This window comes from Protopterus annectens, chromosome 7.part0 (assembly GCF_019279795.1).
Source record: "Protopterus annectens isolate FY-2018-M chromosome 7.part0, PAN1.0, whole genome shotgun sequence".
Lineage (NCBI taxonomy): Eukaryota > Metazoa > Chordata > Ceratodontiformes > Protopteridae > Protopterus > Protopterus annectens.
In genome coordinates, this window is record NC_056739.1 from 1,162,740,420 (window position 1) to 1,162,757,432 (window position 17,013).

The following is a 17,013-nucleotide window of genomic DNA, read 5'->3' on the forward strand; positions in this document are numbered from 1 at the left end:
CTAGCTGTTCAAGAGAGCTTGAAATGGTGAAGTCCACATTTTTTGTGCATGGATTTCTGAGGCTGATTATGTCTCCTAGTCATACCTCTCAACCTCTTAGCACATGCATTCTGGACAAAGTCAAAAATAATGGGGAGACAAAGGCCCCAAAATGGGGACAAATATTAAATATTGCTCTTGTAAACTTAGAAATTTGTTAGAATAAAAGGTTTTATTTTCCCATGCACTTTCTGAAAGATATGAAGTCTGAAACTCAAATGCCTGTCATTATTTAGTGAATTCAATCCTCACTGATTTGCCAGAACCCCCCCCCCAACAAATTTTGAGGAAAAGACGAAAAGTATGATCCAAAAATCTGGACATTCTGCATAAAGCTGAACAATTAAGAGTTATGCTCACAGTTAATGAAGGGGGTAGTTGAAATCTCATCAGAAAATGGTGTTTGGGGATCTCCATACTAGTCAGGTAGGAGGTATGGGCTGAGGAGGACATAGATGGGGTCCTGTTGTTAGCTATGATCTGATAAGGAGGTTTGGTAACAATATGTTGGACATGAAGGAATTCCATGTTATTATCTTGTCTACAGAGTCTGTAAGTGATTTTCTTTTAAGAATATGGAGATACCACCAACTTCAGTGCTTTTATCTAGTGTGGTGGGCTTGAATGTGTGGTAGACATATAAACCTTGCACTAATGGAATGCTGTCATTGGTTTTGAACTAGGTATCTATGATATCACATATACTGATGCTTTCTATAGTATGGAGCGCTTATAGCGAATGGATTTCTTTTTTGGTTAGGCTTCTAGCATTGCGCAGCAATACCTTTATGTTATCTGGATTATTTTTATTTTTTTTTGTTATGGTTGAAGCTTTAGAAGATTAATGTTGTTTAAAAAGGCACTATGGGGGAGGACAAGGATTTAACCATTATATGGAAGCCTTGGGGGATAGGTTCTGACCATCCTTGGCATAGCAGTTAGGACTGTTTATCATCACCTCCCATATATATATTGCACCCACTTAGACTGAAACCAGAAGCTAAGCCAATTTTTAAGTCAATAACTTTTTGTTTGTACTCAACACATACCCATGGCAGAAGGACTTGAGTGCATGTGTGGTGAATGCTTGCACTTGACAGACAACTGGCCACTGCCCTCAGCTTGCACAGCTTGGAGAGCAGTACATTAGTGTGTCTCACTATGGACTTACATATGACTAAGAAATTGGACTGTACGGAGGCTTGCCTTATGAGCTTTTGACCTGAAACAATGTGACTCATAGATGTGTGCTTCAAAGTGGGTGCTTCTTTTGTGGTGTGCTTCAGACATTGCTGAGCATTCTTATTTCTTAGGTTACATTTAGGAGGTCTTTTATGGTCTAGGTTTGTTACTTTTAAGGGTAGCAGCATATGTAGGCTGTGTGTCTGGTTTGAGCTGCATGTAATTGGTTTGGTGAGGTGTTGTGTGGTACTGACAACCTGCTTCTTCTTTGTGTTTTTTTTTGTGTGAGAACTTTGCCTCCAGTCTGCTGTCTGCTTTCCCATCGAGATTGCATTGCAGTGGGGCTTCCTGCAAAAAAAAAAAATACCAACTCCAAGGATGCACGACAGCAGGATAAGGTTAAATTCCCTTACCCAGCTGCACCACAATGCAATACAAAAGGCTTCCAGCCAAACTCCATCACTCATAGGTTCATAGGTTCATAGGTAGGTACTAGGCTATTGACCCTAGGGCCTATACAAGCCTAGCCAATAAGGTAACCTGGCTTTCGCCACCCAAGAAAATTATTTTCCTGTGCCCGTGTCAAGAAGAACCACAGAAGTGATCCCTGGGGTGAATTTCCTATTACCCATCCAATCATCAAGATTTTTCTTGAATAGTGTTAATGAGGAGCTCTGTTTGACAAAGATAGGTAGTCTGTTCCAGAGTATGGGAAGTCTCTGGGACAGGAATCTATCCCTCCAGCATGTTCTGTTTATTGTGGTGACAAGGTTTAGGTCCCTAGAGCGTGTAGCTCGGAGGGATTGGGATTTCTTTAAGTGGAGCATGGCCAAGAGCTCTGGGTTTGACATAGCTTTGTATGTTAGGCAGAGATCGCCTCTGAGTAGGCGATATGTGATGGAGTAAAGCTGGAGTTTTTTAAGACGGTCTGCATAAGGCATCTGTTTGAGGTCAGTAATCCTCTTTGTGAGGTATTTTTGCGGCCTTTCCAGTTGTTGTAGATGTCTTGTGAGGTACATACCAAAAGGGGCGTTGTACTCTATAACGGGTCTAATGAGTGATGAGTAGAGGGGAACAATGACCTCTTTTTTTCTGGATGAGAAACCTTTTGTTATGAGGTGTGCCACGTAGAAGGATTTCCTGATCACTGTGGCGATATGATTATCAAAGGAGAGACTACTGTCCACCTGTGTCCCAAGGTCTCTTATCACACTTTTGGTGTTAAGTAGACTACTGCCTATGTGGTAGTTCATGGGTACAGAGTTTTTACCAAAGAGGATGACAATGCACTTTTTGGCATTGAACTTGAGGCCATGGCTTTGACACCAGGCATCTGTCTCAGTGAGGCCCTTTTGTAGGATCGTCACATCGTTAGGAGTTTCAATTATGGCTCCTAGTTTGCAGTCATCTGTGAATTTAGTTAGCCAAAGACCTTCTTTGTTAGCCTGTACTTCAGAGAAGTAGATACCAAACAGGAGAGGACCCAGGACTGAACCCTGTGGTACTCCACTTGTCACTGGTCTGAAGTCTGATTTGGATTCTGCTACTTTTACGGTATGGGTTTAGTCAGTAAGCCAGTTGGCAACCCATCTTGTGACATAGGGATTTATATCTAGTTTAGTGAGTTTATCTATAATTCCAGAGTGGGGGATGGTGTTGAATGCCTTAGCGAGATCTAGATAGGCTGTCTGAACCACCTTACCCTCATCTATGGCTTTGGTGACTACTTCAAAGAAGTCTATCAGGTTTAGGAGACATGATCTGCCTTTTATAAACCCAAACTGTGTGGTATGAGCCTTCAATTTCAAATTGCAACTCTCTCTCTCTTTCTCTCTCTCTTTATATATATATATATATATATATATATATATATATATATATATATATATATATATGTATATATATATATATATATATATATATATATATAATATAAAAACACACAGATGTTGCATGGTTCCAAATTCTTTTCTAAGTAATGCAGATTCAATAGCATAACCCCATCCCTAAACAATGGAGCATCATACTGTTTTCAGGCCAAGGTTATGTTACTGAATCTGCATCAAAATACTTAGAAAAGATGTTAAAGCCACTACTGGACTCTGTTCCTCAATGGGTCAAGGATGCTAGGCACTACTGGACTCTATTCCTCAATGGGTCAGGGATATTAGCCACTACCCGACTCTATTCTTCAATGGGTCAGGGATACAACACATTTTCTGTCCCTTTAGGGTCACAGATTCCTATGCATTCTTATATGGTATAATTTGATGGTCAGTCTTTTTGCAGTAATATCTGACACAATTGTGGAATTGAAGCTGTAACTTATTGATTGAGTAAACTATTTTATACAAATTAGAGACTACATTAGCGGACCGGAGTTCTGCTGTGGCGACCCCTAACCGGGATAAGCCGAAAGACACAACAACATACAAATTAGAGGCTAACATTTTCATAGTGCAACATTTGTTGTTAATGCTCTATACAGATGCCCTTTTTTGCAAGGGCAATTTTTATCTGGAACAGAATGGTATAGCTATGGGGCAAATTTTGTCCAACTTTTTGCTGACCTATTATTGGGCCATCTCGAGAATACTTTGATTCTACATCTTCTAATATTTCATTCAACCTTCATCTATGGCTAGGATACTTCAATGACTGCTGGCTATTCTGGATTGGGGGACCCTTGTTCACTTAAAGCCTTTGTTGACTTCCTTAACAGCAAGAAATATGGGAACAAATTTTTTGTCAAAATCAGTCTACACACTATGGATTTTTTACAAGTGTGCATAACCAGGACTTTGCAGGGAAAGTTTAAGACAATATTACATGGGAAACATTTGCAAAACATACTTTACTGATAGTTAAGAGTTGCCACACCAAATATCTTCATATGCATGCCTAAATCACAATATTTAAGAATTAGACACATTTGTAACAATGATCACACCGGAGATCACACCAACAGTACTACTAGATAGGGGCCAAGGGTACTAGCTGCTAGTACAAGGGTCTAGGGAACTACTAAAGGGGCGGTGAATACCACACAATGTGGCTGGGCTAATATATGCCTTCGGGCAGATAGCCCAGTACCAACCTATAAACCTATAGGGAATAGTTAAATATTTTGTATAGGAAATTCAAAGAAATGGGTAATGATGAACATGCTTTAAGAGGCAAGGAACTATGCTACATTGCAAACTAGATCTGAGTTATTAAATACAACATGCATGACTTCATCAATGGGTACCAACCAGATCACATGTATCATGGCCTATGGGAGCAATACCTTTAAAATCAGGCAGATCATAGCTTTTAACATATTCTGAAAAGATTATCCTTTCTTTTTTTCAAACTATTGTCCCTCTACCTGATTATAGGAAAGGAAACAATATTAGAAAACATCGGACTAGTGAAAAATATCTCTTTCTAATAGCAGCCCTCTACCTGGTCTTCTAACTGAGATGAGGAGATCATTTCCATATGGGAATTCCTCCCATTGTATGAGGATATACACTACTAAATATTTACAGTCTGCCACTACCACCAGAATCACAGGGTCATAGGGTCATAGGAACATAGGTTACTAGGCCATTGACTCGAAGGTCATTTCAAGCCTAGCCATTTCATCCCAATGTAATACCATAAATACTCTAGTCAATACCTAGGATTGTATTTAGTAATGACTGCCTATGTCCAGGAGGGTTGTGGGTGCTATCCACAGTAAAAATTTATGGTGCCCCATCCACTTGTCCAGGTTCCTTTTGAACAGTGTCATAGAGGTGCTCTGCTTCACATGAATTGGTAGCATGTTCCAAAGACACAGCTGTCACTGTGAGACAAATCTGTCCCTCCAGTATGTCCTATTCAAGTCACAGGCCATATTTAGGTCCCTGGAACAGGTAGCTGTAGTCATGTTTGATTTACAGATACGCAAGCAAATTCATTAGGTTTGGGTCAGAGATTGCTCTGTAAGCCAGGCATAAGTCTCCCCTAAGAAGTCTATACGATACTGATTATAGTGAGAGGGACTTTAGTCAGTCTGTGTAAGGCACGTGCTGGAGTCCCTTGATGTTTGAAATTAGGTTTTTAACAATAAGCAGTACTCTGTGGATAATCTACATGGTGGTATGTAAGCTCAGTGCCTTTTATACTGTCCAAACCTCAAGACCTAAGAAACAACTTATTTCCCAGTGTTAGTGATATCAACTGTAAGAGGGAATGCAGTCTGCTATGTAAATTTATGAAAATCACAGGACACAACTTACATATTCATTGGCATTAATGAACTTAATATGGATGGTTTACAGGAAAGGAAATGGCATAATTTACTAAACAGAAAGGAAGGGTTTTAGATTGCTTCACTTGGTGCACTTTATCCCCCCAGGCTCAGTGAAATATTTTGTTATATTAACTATGATTTTTTTTGCTTACCTAAGTATTATCTATCTGTAGCCACTGGATGTCACAAAATACATGTTTGTAGATCTTCTGAGGTTATATTCTTAGTCATCGTATAATGTTTATTTCTGTATATACATTGTGTGATACATCTCTCTCTCTCTATATATATGTGTGTGTATATATATATATATATATATATATATATATATATATATATATATATATATATATATATTATTTATTTATTTTTATTTTATTTATTTTACATTTGTTGACCGGGCTAGTCTAACTGGATACATGTCCATTTTCAGTGGAGGCCCGGGGAGATAAGCTCCAAGACAGATACAATAAACAATATAAAAGGTTGCAACAGTCAAACTTAAACATCTGTTGGTAATATAAAGTACAGTACTCATCATAAGCATAACTCAAATAGTAATAGGTAAATATACAAGAGATGTTACTATATACATATATACATATATTTTGGTTGTTATGACATAGTCTTTGGTTTCTTAAGGGTAAGTCTATAAAGGTGAGGAGAATGCATTAGTGTAAGGGAGGAAAGTTAGTCAGGGTTAGTACAGGGGCATAACCAGTGGGTATGGAGGAATAGTTTTAGCTTCTGTTTAAAGAGTTAATGAAGAGAGAGAAATGAGTTCAGTGGGTAAAATATTCCAGTGCTTTCCAACAGCATTAGAGGAGAGGGAATCTCCTGCCAAGTTGCTGGCTTTGTAAGTATTGATAAGTATTTTGTTTGAGGAGCGTAAATTCTTAAGATTGTTGTAAGGGGTAATGATGCTAGTAAGTATTGGAGTGTTAGTGGGTTGGTACAGGTTTATGGTCTATAGTAAGCTGGTGAAATTGAACTTGGTTTGGAAATTCAAGCCATCCGAGTTGCTTTAGATTAAGACAGTGATGTGTTCTAAAGGGAGAGGCAGTTGCAAATCTGGCAATATTATTATAGGAGATTGCCAGTTTATTTAGGTTGTTCTTAGTAAGGTTAGTACAGATAGGTGAAGCATAGAGTAGAGTGGAGATTAAGTGAGTTCCGGCTATTGCGGTCCTGGCTACTGGAGTTAAAAGGGTTTGATTCTATAGAGGGATCCTAATTTTTTGTTGATTGTTTTAACTGTGCTGTTTATATGAATATCAAAGTTAAGGTTGCTATCTATTGTTATACCTAGAAGTTTGGTGGTAGGTTCAGCAGATATGAGAGTGCCATTATTAGATGTGAGAAAGAAATTTATTAGGGTGGACTTTCGTGTTGGCGTGAACAGTAAAAGTTTAGTTTTTTGGGGGTTTAGGAGGAGGCAGCGGTTTAAAAATCATTGTTCTACAGTATTGAATGCATTTTGGGTAAGGGACTGTAGTTCAGTTGGAGAAGTGGCTGAACAGATTATTGTAGAGTTGTTTGTGTATTGAATGCAGGTGGTGTGAGGAATTGAAGAGTGAAGGTCATTGATAAAGATGGAAAATAGGAGTGAGCCTAATATAGAGGCCTGAGGAACACTAAGGGAAATGGGAAGGTGGTTAGATAGTTTATTGTCCCATAGCACAGCCTGCTGTCTATTGTCTAAGATTTGAACCAATTTATTGCTAGGGGTTCAAGTGAAAGTTATTTCAGTATATTTATGAGGAGCTGGTGATTGACCATATCAAAAGCTTTAGATAAATCAATAAAGACTGCAGAGGAAAGAGTACTGTTGTTCCGGTTTTTGTTAATGCAGTCTGTGAAAGATAGGAGGGCAGTGGTGGTACTATGGAAAGGTCTGAATCCATGTTGACAGTTGGCAAGTAAGTTATTTTGGAGTAGGTGGTTAAGTAGTTGCTTATGGATGCATTTCTCCATTATTTTTGCTAGGGGAGATAGTAGAGCTATAGGACAGTAGATAGAAAAGTCATAAGAGTTTCCACCTTTATGTAGTGGGATGATATGAGAATTTTTCCAGATAGATGGGATGGCACCTTCACTTATGGTACGGTTAACAAGAATAGATATGGGATAGGCTAAGACTTTATCCCCTTTTTGCAGGTATTCTGCCAAGAGATGGTCGGCTGAGGGGGTGGTAGGTTTTAGTTTTTGGAGAAGGGAGCAGATAAAGGAAGTAGAAACTGGTTGTAACCGAAAAGGTGGAGGTGGGCTTGTCATAGTTGTAGGCAGTTTTGAGGTATCTGGAGAAAGCTATGCAAGAGTTTGGATGGCTTGTGTGAAGAAGGAATTAAAGGCATTAGCAGTATAGGTGAGATTCTCACGGTTAGTGCCTTGTGGGTTAGGTGTGCTGAAATGTCCTGGGTATAGTATTTTATTGATACTATTCCAAAACTTTTGTGTTTTTTTTTGGTAAGTTTGCTGTATTTGGTAATAATAGTCATTTTTGTCTAAGAGAATGGCTTTTTTTGCAAGATTTCTTAGTTGTCTAAAGGTTTGGTGATCTGTAGGATCTGTATATATATATATATATATATATATATATATATATATATATATATATATATATATATATATATCTCTATATATGTATGTAGAGAGACTCACACACACACACACACACACACACACACACACACACACACACACACACACACACACTTTGAATGCACCTTTGTTAAGTGAAGCTAAGCAGTCATACTTTTTAAATTATGTAATTTTTTGAGTATATTACATTTTATTTATTATTGTGTTCCTTGTCTAATGGTAGTACACCATATTTAACTAGGAACATAATATATCTGTTTGTGTATTTTACATGCCTTAGGTTTACCTAATATTTTTATGTTGAAATATTTTATAAAGCAATGTATTTAGTGTGAATGGGTTTGCTTACATTTTCAGTGACATATGAAGCCATTTCTGTTTATTATTTTTGAATGAACACAAATATGGGAATCAATTTGCTGTTTTCATAATGACCATTGTGACAAGAGGAGGTGCTGCCAGCACAGCTAGCTGGAATATTGTAAGTAATCATATGTCATTTGTGAATATCAACATGATTCATATGCTTGTGTTACAAATGTATTAGAACTGTATGTTGTATGTATATCAAACTGCTGGTACAGAAGTGTGTGTTGAAAGGGTTTGTAAAGTACTGAGCTTAAAGATGTATCCACAGTGGACCCTACTGGAAAAGAACAGAAATGTATATACACTATTGTAACTGTGTAAATGTATATATTTTAACAGTGGAAACTGGAACATCATAGGATCATAGGATCTTAGGAAGTTACTAGGCTATTGGCCCTGAGACCCCTACAAGACTAGTCAAGAATTTAACCCATGTTCCAACAAGTCAGCACCCTATGCCACTGCCCAGCAGGGACATAGGTGGAATCCCAGGGGTGTATTTTCTGTTCCCCATCCAGTTATCCAGGTTGCACTTAAAAAGGTTTAATGAGGTACTCTGCTTTACATGGAGAGGGAGTCTATTCCACATATGTCATTGAAAATGTAAGCAAAGCCATTCCAGTAAATAAATTGCTTTATAAAACATATTTCAGCATAAAAATATTAGGCAACATAGAATGTTAAGTTGCAAAACTTCAGAAAAATAGTTGAAATTAAATTATTTTATAAATGTGCCATAAAAGATGATTTCAATGCAGCAAGGAGACAGGATATCTAAAACTAGGGAGTCTTCTGAATTGTCTTGTTAAGTGTTTTATTGTTTTATGTCTTCCAGCAGCTGCAAAGATCTGAGGACTATGTATTTTTCACAGGGAGATGCTAAATGCTGACAGTTTCTAGCAATGGAGGTTTAACTTGGGAAATAAAGTTAGATGACAAGAAGTGGTGTCATCCTGCAAGCTAACCCAGCAGTTGTAGTTGTCTTTCGGCTTTTCCCGGTTAGGGGTCGCCACAGCGGAACTCCGGTCCACTAATGATTGGCAGTAGATTTTCACGAAAGCTGAGGTACCAGCTCGACGTTCAACCTTCAATGAAGGCACGTCCATTTACGCATGTCTTTCAAATGCCCACCCAACCTTGGGGAGGACATGCAGACTCCACACAGAAGGCACTCCCACACTCCAGCTGAGAATCGGACTGGAGAACATCTTGCTGTGAGGCAACAACTGCTGCACCACCGCGTAAGTCAAGCTAACCCAGCAGTAATATTTGGGATATTGATTTAAGCACTGTCTGAGAGAGAGAGAGAGACTGAGCATTCTGTATTTTGTCTTTGACCTGACAAGAAGACCCATTCACCACACACTTGCCTTGCTTTGTAAGTAAATTAACTAAAGTACTGTAATTTTTTTTAGATATAGTCAGGAATATAGCTGAGCTTAATTTAGATGTTTTCTTTATTTATTTTAGACTGTCCTGCAATGTTGTTTAAGTATTTCCTGTGATTTTGAACTCTTGATTTAACTGTGATTATTTACTGAGTATTTTCTTGTTCTTTTATTATTTATTACATATATTTAAACCTATCATTGTGGCTGATATTTGTGAGACATATTTAAGTTCTGAGACTACTTGCATGTTTATTTGGTGACACTGTGGGCCACTCCTAATAGCCTTGCTCTTGGTCAAACTACCATTTGTATTGATAGTAACATTACACATACGATTAGACACCCTTTGTTAATGGCCTTAGAGTAGCTGATAAGAAGTGACTGGTGGAAGTAATAACTACCTTATAGTCTGGGCAGAAGGGGCATAGCTAGTAAACCTATGCCAGCCTTTCCCAGGTGTGTGTGTGTGTGTGTGTGTGTGTGTGTGTGTGTGTGTGTGTGTGTGTGTATGTGTGTGTGTGTGTATGTGTGTATAAATCAAACCTCAAAGACTGTGTGTGTCAGCTACTTGGGCAGGGACATGAAGCACTGGTTGGACAGAGAGGGTGCTGGAGATCTTGGCTTGATCACTCAGCTGAGACCTCAGCTCTATAGCTGTGCCAGTGGGGAGTCTTATTGGGGATCTGGAGAATGACAGAGAAACCAGCCCCAGCATGACTGTGGTCTCTGTGTGTTCTTAAGGGAAACTGCACGTGATGCAGAGAGCTGCATCTGGAAATACTGTGTGTGAACTTGCCATCCTCCCAGTGTGTACGTCCTCCACTTTTGTCATTGGTAAGGATTGAATCACCTTGATTACTGGGCCAGCGGTGGGGCATCACAACCATATCAATATAAAGCATTTCATTTGTGAAACTTTTGTCAGATGATACCGAATAAATCAGTGAAACCAATTTATTGCTTCTGGCAGTCTATTAAAGCTATTTATTCTACTAATGAGTGCTGGTTTTATACATACATACACACACACACACACACATATATATATATATATATATATATATATATGTATATATATATATAGTTCCCCTTTACAAGATTGAATGAATGGAAGCTCGAAACCCATAAGCTCGAGCCCAGAATCTCGAACTTCCATTCACTCAAAATTGTGAATGGGAAGTTAAGGGCTTAAAAAAAGAGTTGATTTACCTTTTTGCAAGGGGCAAGGTCCCCCTGCATCCTCGCAGCTCAATCTAAATGCTCCATGACCGCTTACACATATAGCACAAACCGAAAGATTTCCCTGTCCTTTGCTGTAGTGCGATCTTGGTGTAGGAATATTTAAGTAGGGCGGGTGTGGGGGGCACAACATTAGAAAGGTGTCTGTTTTTTTTAGTTCCCCTTCCCATTTTCGAGTTTTTGTAAATTCGAGATTCTGGTTTCGGACTTATGAATTTCGAGTTTACAGAAATTCGGTCATGTGAAGGGGAGCCATATGCATGTATGGATCTACTTTGAAAGGTCGAACCTCATATGATCAAAATCCATTTTCATGAAATGAAAATAGCAAAAGAGTAAATACTTGAACAGCAAATTTTTAACAGGGTAACTAAACACTTGCCCAAACGTAAACGAAACAGACACCAAAGTAAGTAAAACCCAACTAGGTGGGGGGGGGGGGCTATGCCACCCACCCCCCCCTAACTATATATACCAACTCAGGGATCACACTACAGTAGAGAAAATGGCATGTTGGGCAAGTGTTTACTTATGCTGGGAAAAAGTTTGCAGTTTTTGTCTCCAAAAAATGGATTTCTATAATTTGAGGTTCGACCTTTCAAAGTAGATCCATATATATATATATATATATATATATATATATATATATATATATATATATATATATATGTATAAACACACACACACACACACACACACACACGCGCACACACACACACACACACACACACACACACACACACACACACACACACACACACACACACACACACACACAGACACACACACACCACTTCCTGACATTCCCTAAAGAGTAGAAGTGGTCCAAAGAGGAGAGTTGCCCTCAGAGTCAACTAGTGCGGGTTGGAGACAGAGAAAGGGAAAAGCTGGTAGGCTATATAAAATAATCCACCCCACCAGAGAGAAGCACAAGTGGCTGAGCCCCCAAGACACCCTTAAGATATACAACTGACTCCATCAACACTGGAGCAACTCCAGTGAGGTTAGGAGAAAGCTGGTAAATCCCAGATTGGATGTGGGCCATGGGGGGGGGGGGGCAGGCCAGTATCAGTGAGGTCCAAAAAAATTTACAATAAAGTAGTTTAAGATATGGTGCTTTCTTGTCTAGATGATCTCCTCTGCCTTAGTGAACCAACTAACTGTGTTCTTCCATATTTTAGGTAGAGTAGTCTAAATTCCCTTGTTGAAAGGCCTTTACTGCCTTTGAATGTGAATCTGCTGACCCATTCTTTTTAGACAAAATTATCATCATCATTAAGCATGCATTTTGCATCCATAATACAAAGGTATGAACCGCCCAGGGAGCCTTCAGTCAATAGTATGATTGCTTGCTTTCTTTCTTACAGATGTTGTGAAGCTAATTATTTTTCTTTAAGAAAGGAGACTTGGTTTATTCAAGTTCTCAAGAAACCAGCTTTAGATCCACAGTGTTGGAGTAAATGTCTTCCTATATTAGATCTTCTATTTATTGTCGAGGATATCAAAAAATCTGTTTCTGTTCAACTGGAATCTTCCTCAAGATACTATAATCTTTTCAACCAATGCTGTGTTAGTCCACTGACAGAAAACACAGAGACACACATACACACACACACACACACACACACACACACACACACACACACACACACACACACACACACACACACACACACACACACACGCACACAAAAAACTAGAACAAAGATTTGATGTAATACCTTTTATTGGACTGACACTGGCTTTGTAATTACTCAAGCTTTCAAGCTGGCATGAGCCCTTCATCACAAGGATGGCACTGATGCCTGTCTCATGTACGTACAACACAAAACAGATTAACACAATGTTACTCAAGATATAGTGGGACAATTTATATAATATATTCTGACATATAATTTTACCTTTTATTTGAAACATCACGGTCAGGCTACAGGCACTGCAATGGACACCAGAATGGCTCAACAATATGCAAACTTCTTCATGGCAAACCTAGAAGAATTTCTACAACACTGCACACAATTGCTACTTGCTTATTTCTATTTCACTGATGATTTATTTATATTCTGGACACATTGCTTCTACTCACTCAAGGAAATTCCATCAAGGACTCAACACGCATCTATTAAACTCTCCTTGGAGTAGTCAGCTTCAAATGTAACCTTCCTTGATAGTAAGGTTACTATACAAAATGGGACATTACAGACAAGTATCTACAGGAAACCAGTTGACGGATATATATATCTGCACAGAAGCAGTATCATTCCAGCCACACAAAGAAGTCAGTCGTTTACAGTAAAGCACTTCAACATCATTGCATTAGTTCTAGTGAGACAAAAAGAGACACACAGTTGGCACAGCTGAAAGACACCATGCTTGCTGAATGTCACTCTGCTGGGGAGTTTGACAGGGTTGTAGACAGGGCACTACAGCTGCCATGTAAACAGCTGATGCACTATAGAGACAGGAATCCCTGTGACATTTCTGTAGAAGTCTGTAGATGAGAGCGTTTATTAAACTTCAGTACGCTAAAGTTGTCTGCGAGTTTAGCTAGTCTTTTTACCTTTTCACCTCTAGTGGATATTTTAGTTTTTTTTTTTTTTGCTACCTTGGGTTTTATTCCAGTTTTTTTAGTTGAATCCCTGTCACAGAGTTCCACTAGTGACAACATATCATCCAGAACTTAAAAAAAAACTGTACAGAATTGTAAGGGACTACCAACCAATGTTCAGTGAAGATGATAAGTTGAGAGACATTTTTCAAGCACTCCCACTGATGTCAAACCACCAAATCTAAAGAATCTTCTTGTCAGAAACATGCTTAGACCAGAACAATTTTACAGAACAGAAGTTTCAAAGTACAGGGTTTGTTTCCGTGCACTTCCACACTGGTTTATGTAACTGAATGCAGGAAACCTGCAGGGACAGGTTACATAGGGGGGAGACAGGCTAGTTACTCAGAACTAAGATGAATGCCCACAGACACACAGTTATAAATAATATGTCCGACAAGCCAATATCAACACATTTTCCCAGTCTGATCATTCGGCATCAGATATGACAGTTATGGTTCTTAAAGGACATTTCCACATGCGTTTGGAAAGAAGAAGAATGGAGATTAAATTAATTCAGTTGTTCAGTGTGACAATAAGTGGTTTGAACCTGGATATTAGTTTTATGAGACATTATAATAACTAACTTCTCCTTTTGAGCAATTAACAGTGGACACAAATATGGTATACTGAAGAGCCACAATTTTCTTTTTCTGGTAATGTATGATTTATGATTAATTTAATCTGAATGAAAACTGCTGACCATTTCAGAATACTAACAGTAACTGTTAAGTTTACTGTGATCTATATTTTTGCACCTGTGCTTTATTCATGACAAGAGAATAGTTACTTTCACATAAGACAACATTCTGGTCAGAACAGTAGTAAGCATAATTTAACAGTCAGTAAGGCCTTAATGTTTGGACAGTTTTAACAGTATAACAAAACATTGTCCAGTTCTACTACTTTTCAGAACATTAGGCTGACATAACACTATCATTTGCGTTTCTTTCTCTGTCTCTCTCTCTCTCTCTCTCCTTCTTTATCTCTTACTCTCACTTAACTAAGCCACAGGCTGTATAACTGTACTAACAACAGACAACATCCATATTCTAATCCTGTATCTTACTCGCTTGGTAGTTCCTGCCTGTTTCATCATCATGAACTGAACATTATTGCTAGTTCATATTTTCTGTTAACCAAAGCAGCTATCTCACAAAGATTGATTGCTTAGGCAGACTAAAAATATACAAATAATACATTATTGTTTTTCTTCTCAGGATTTAGTTAATCTCCTTAGACATCGCTTGTTTTGAGATTTTTGCCTAATTAAAAGTTAGAGTAGTCTCTCTCACTGTTATCTTATCTGCCTTATCTCTTATCTCACTTTAGCAGCCTGACCATGTATGCACAAATACTTCCTTGACACACAAATGAATTATTTCACCAAGCGACCCCCTTCAGGAGTATGTCCTAGTATGCACAAGCAGCAAAATGAAACATTCATCCAAGTGACCCCTTCAGTAAAATGTCCAGGTATGCACAAACACCAGAATGAAGCATTTCCCCAAGTAACCACTTAAAGAGTATTTCCAGTTATGCACAAGTACCAAAATAAAGCATTCACCCAAGCAACCCCTTCAGTAATATGTCCAGGTATGCACAAGCACCAACCAGTCTCTCTTTGCATCTTTGTATTCTCCTGGAAAACTACTGCTTACTGGTGTAAGTTCAGGGCTATTTACAAACTTTGTATGCAAATGAGCTCATTATAAATTCATGTCACACACACACACACACACACACACGCACACATAAATGAAAATAAACATAAATTTGTGAACCAGGCATTCTGGAAAAAGAAAAGCCATTTAACAAAACATAGTCACAAACTGTAATAACTATACTAGAGCTTCTTAACATAAATTCTAGCACTTTCAATGCACAGTATGTTATTTAAGTCAGCTTCTACTGCCATTAATATGAGTTTGGGCCACTGCAAGGACAGCATAAGGGACAGTGGCATGACGTCTGATATCATTGCACAGCTCTATCCTCCTAAGGGAATAGGGAAACTGATAACCTTCCACAACATGATGGATCCTGTCACCTTTCCAGTACTTCTAGACTGACTTCCCAAGAAGCCAGGCGGCCCACCTAACCAGAAAATATGATTAGGTTTGTCCATGAGGGAGCTATGTGTGTACCTGATTAGGGCAGAAGGGAAAGAGTGGGGATCTGTAGGACTGGGAAGGGAATAAAAGGGAAAAAATTATATATATATATATATATATATATATATGAGTGCTACAAAATCCCGAAAGCCCAAAATCCTGAGACCAAAATCTTGAAAGTTTAAAATACTGAATCTCATAATCCTGAAAACACACAGGATACCAACACTTACTATATTCCAGCACAAGTACATACAGAAACATATTACCTTTCAACTATAAGCATGAGGACAAGCCCCCCTGCACCCCCTGCTAATTAAATATATCATCTCTGAGATTACACTTTACAACACTAAGTGCATTCTCGGAGTTGATATATTTCAGTAGCAGGAGGTGTGGGGGGTTGGTGCAGGGGGGCTTGCCCCTTACTTATACTTGGAGAAGAGTAATATGGTTTGTCTTTTATTTGTTTCTGTATTTACTTGTGCTGGAATATAGTAAGTGTTGGTATCCTGTGTGTTTTCAGTATTATGAGATTCAGTATTTTGAGTTTTCAGTATTTTGAACTTTCAAGATTTTGGTCTCAGGATTTTGGATTTCAGGATTTTGTAGCACTCCTTTATAGATATATATATATATATATATATATATATATATATATATATATATATATATTTAAAGAGAGAGAGGGGGGGGGAGGGGAAAGAGAGACAGAGCATTATAAAAAAAAGCTTATAAAGTCTCATGAAATCTGTCATAGTGATATATTTGAGTATCTTGGTTTTACACACAGTGTTGCACCTTTTGGTACTACTTAGATTTCATATCCTAGTGACTGGTGACCTGTTGTTTGCATCCTGGACATTTGGATAATATTACAAGGACTTGAACTGGTAGTAATGTGGATGTCATCCTTTGGGTGAGACACAAAACCAAGGTCACATCTGCTTCACTTGCTGGTGGCTCAGGTGCATGCAAATAATCCCACGGCACTTATAGAAACGAGAAGAGGAAGTTCCCTGATGCCCTGGCCAAATTTCCCCTGGTAGTATAAATACAGCCTTGGGCCTCCCCTGCAAAGAGGCCACTAGCCTAGTGGGACTGACCCAGTCAACAAAAGATAAATAAAAATAAAAATTTAGTTCCTTGACTTACCGGCTGTCTTTGTGATTTACTTCTGCAGTTAAG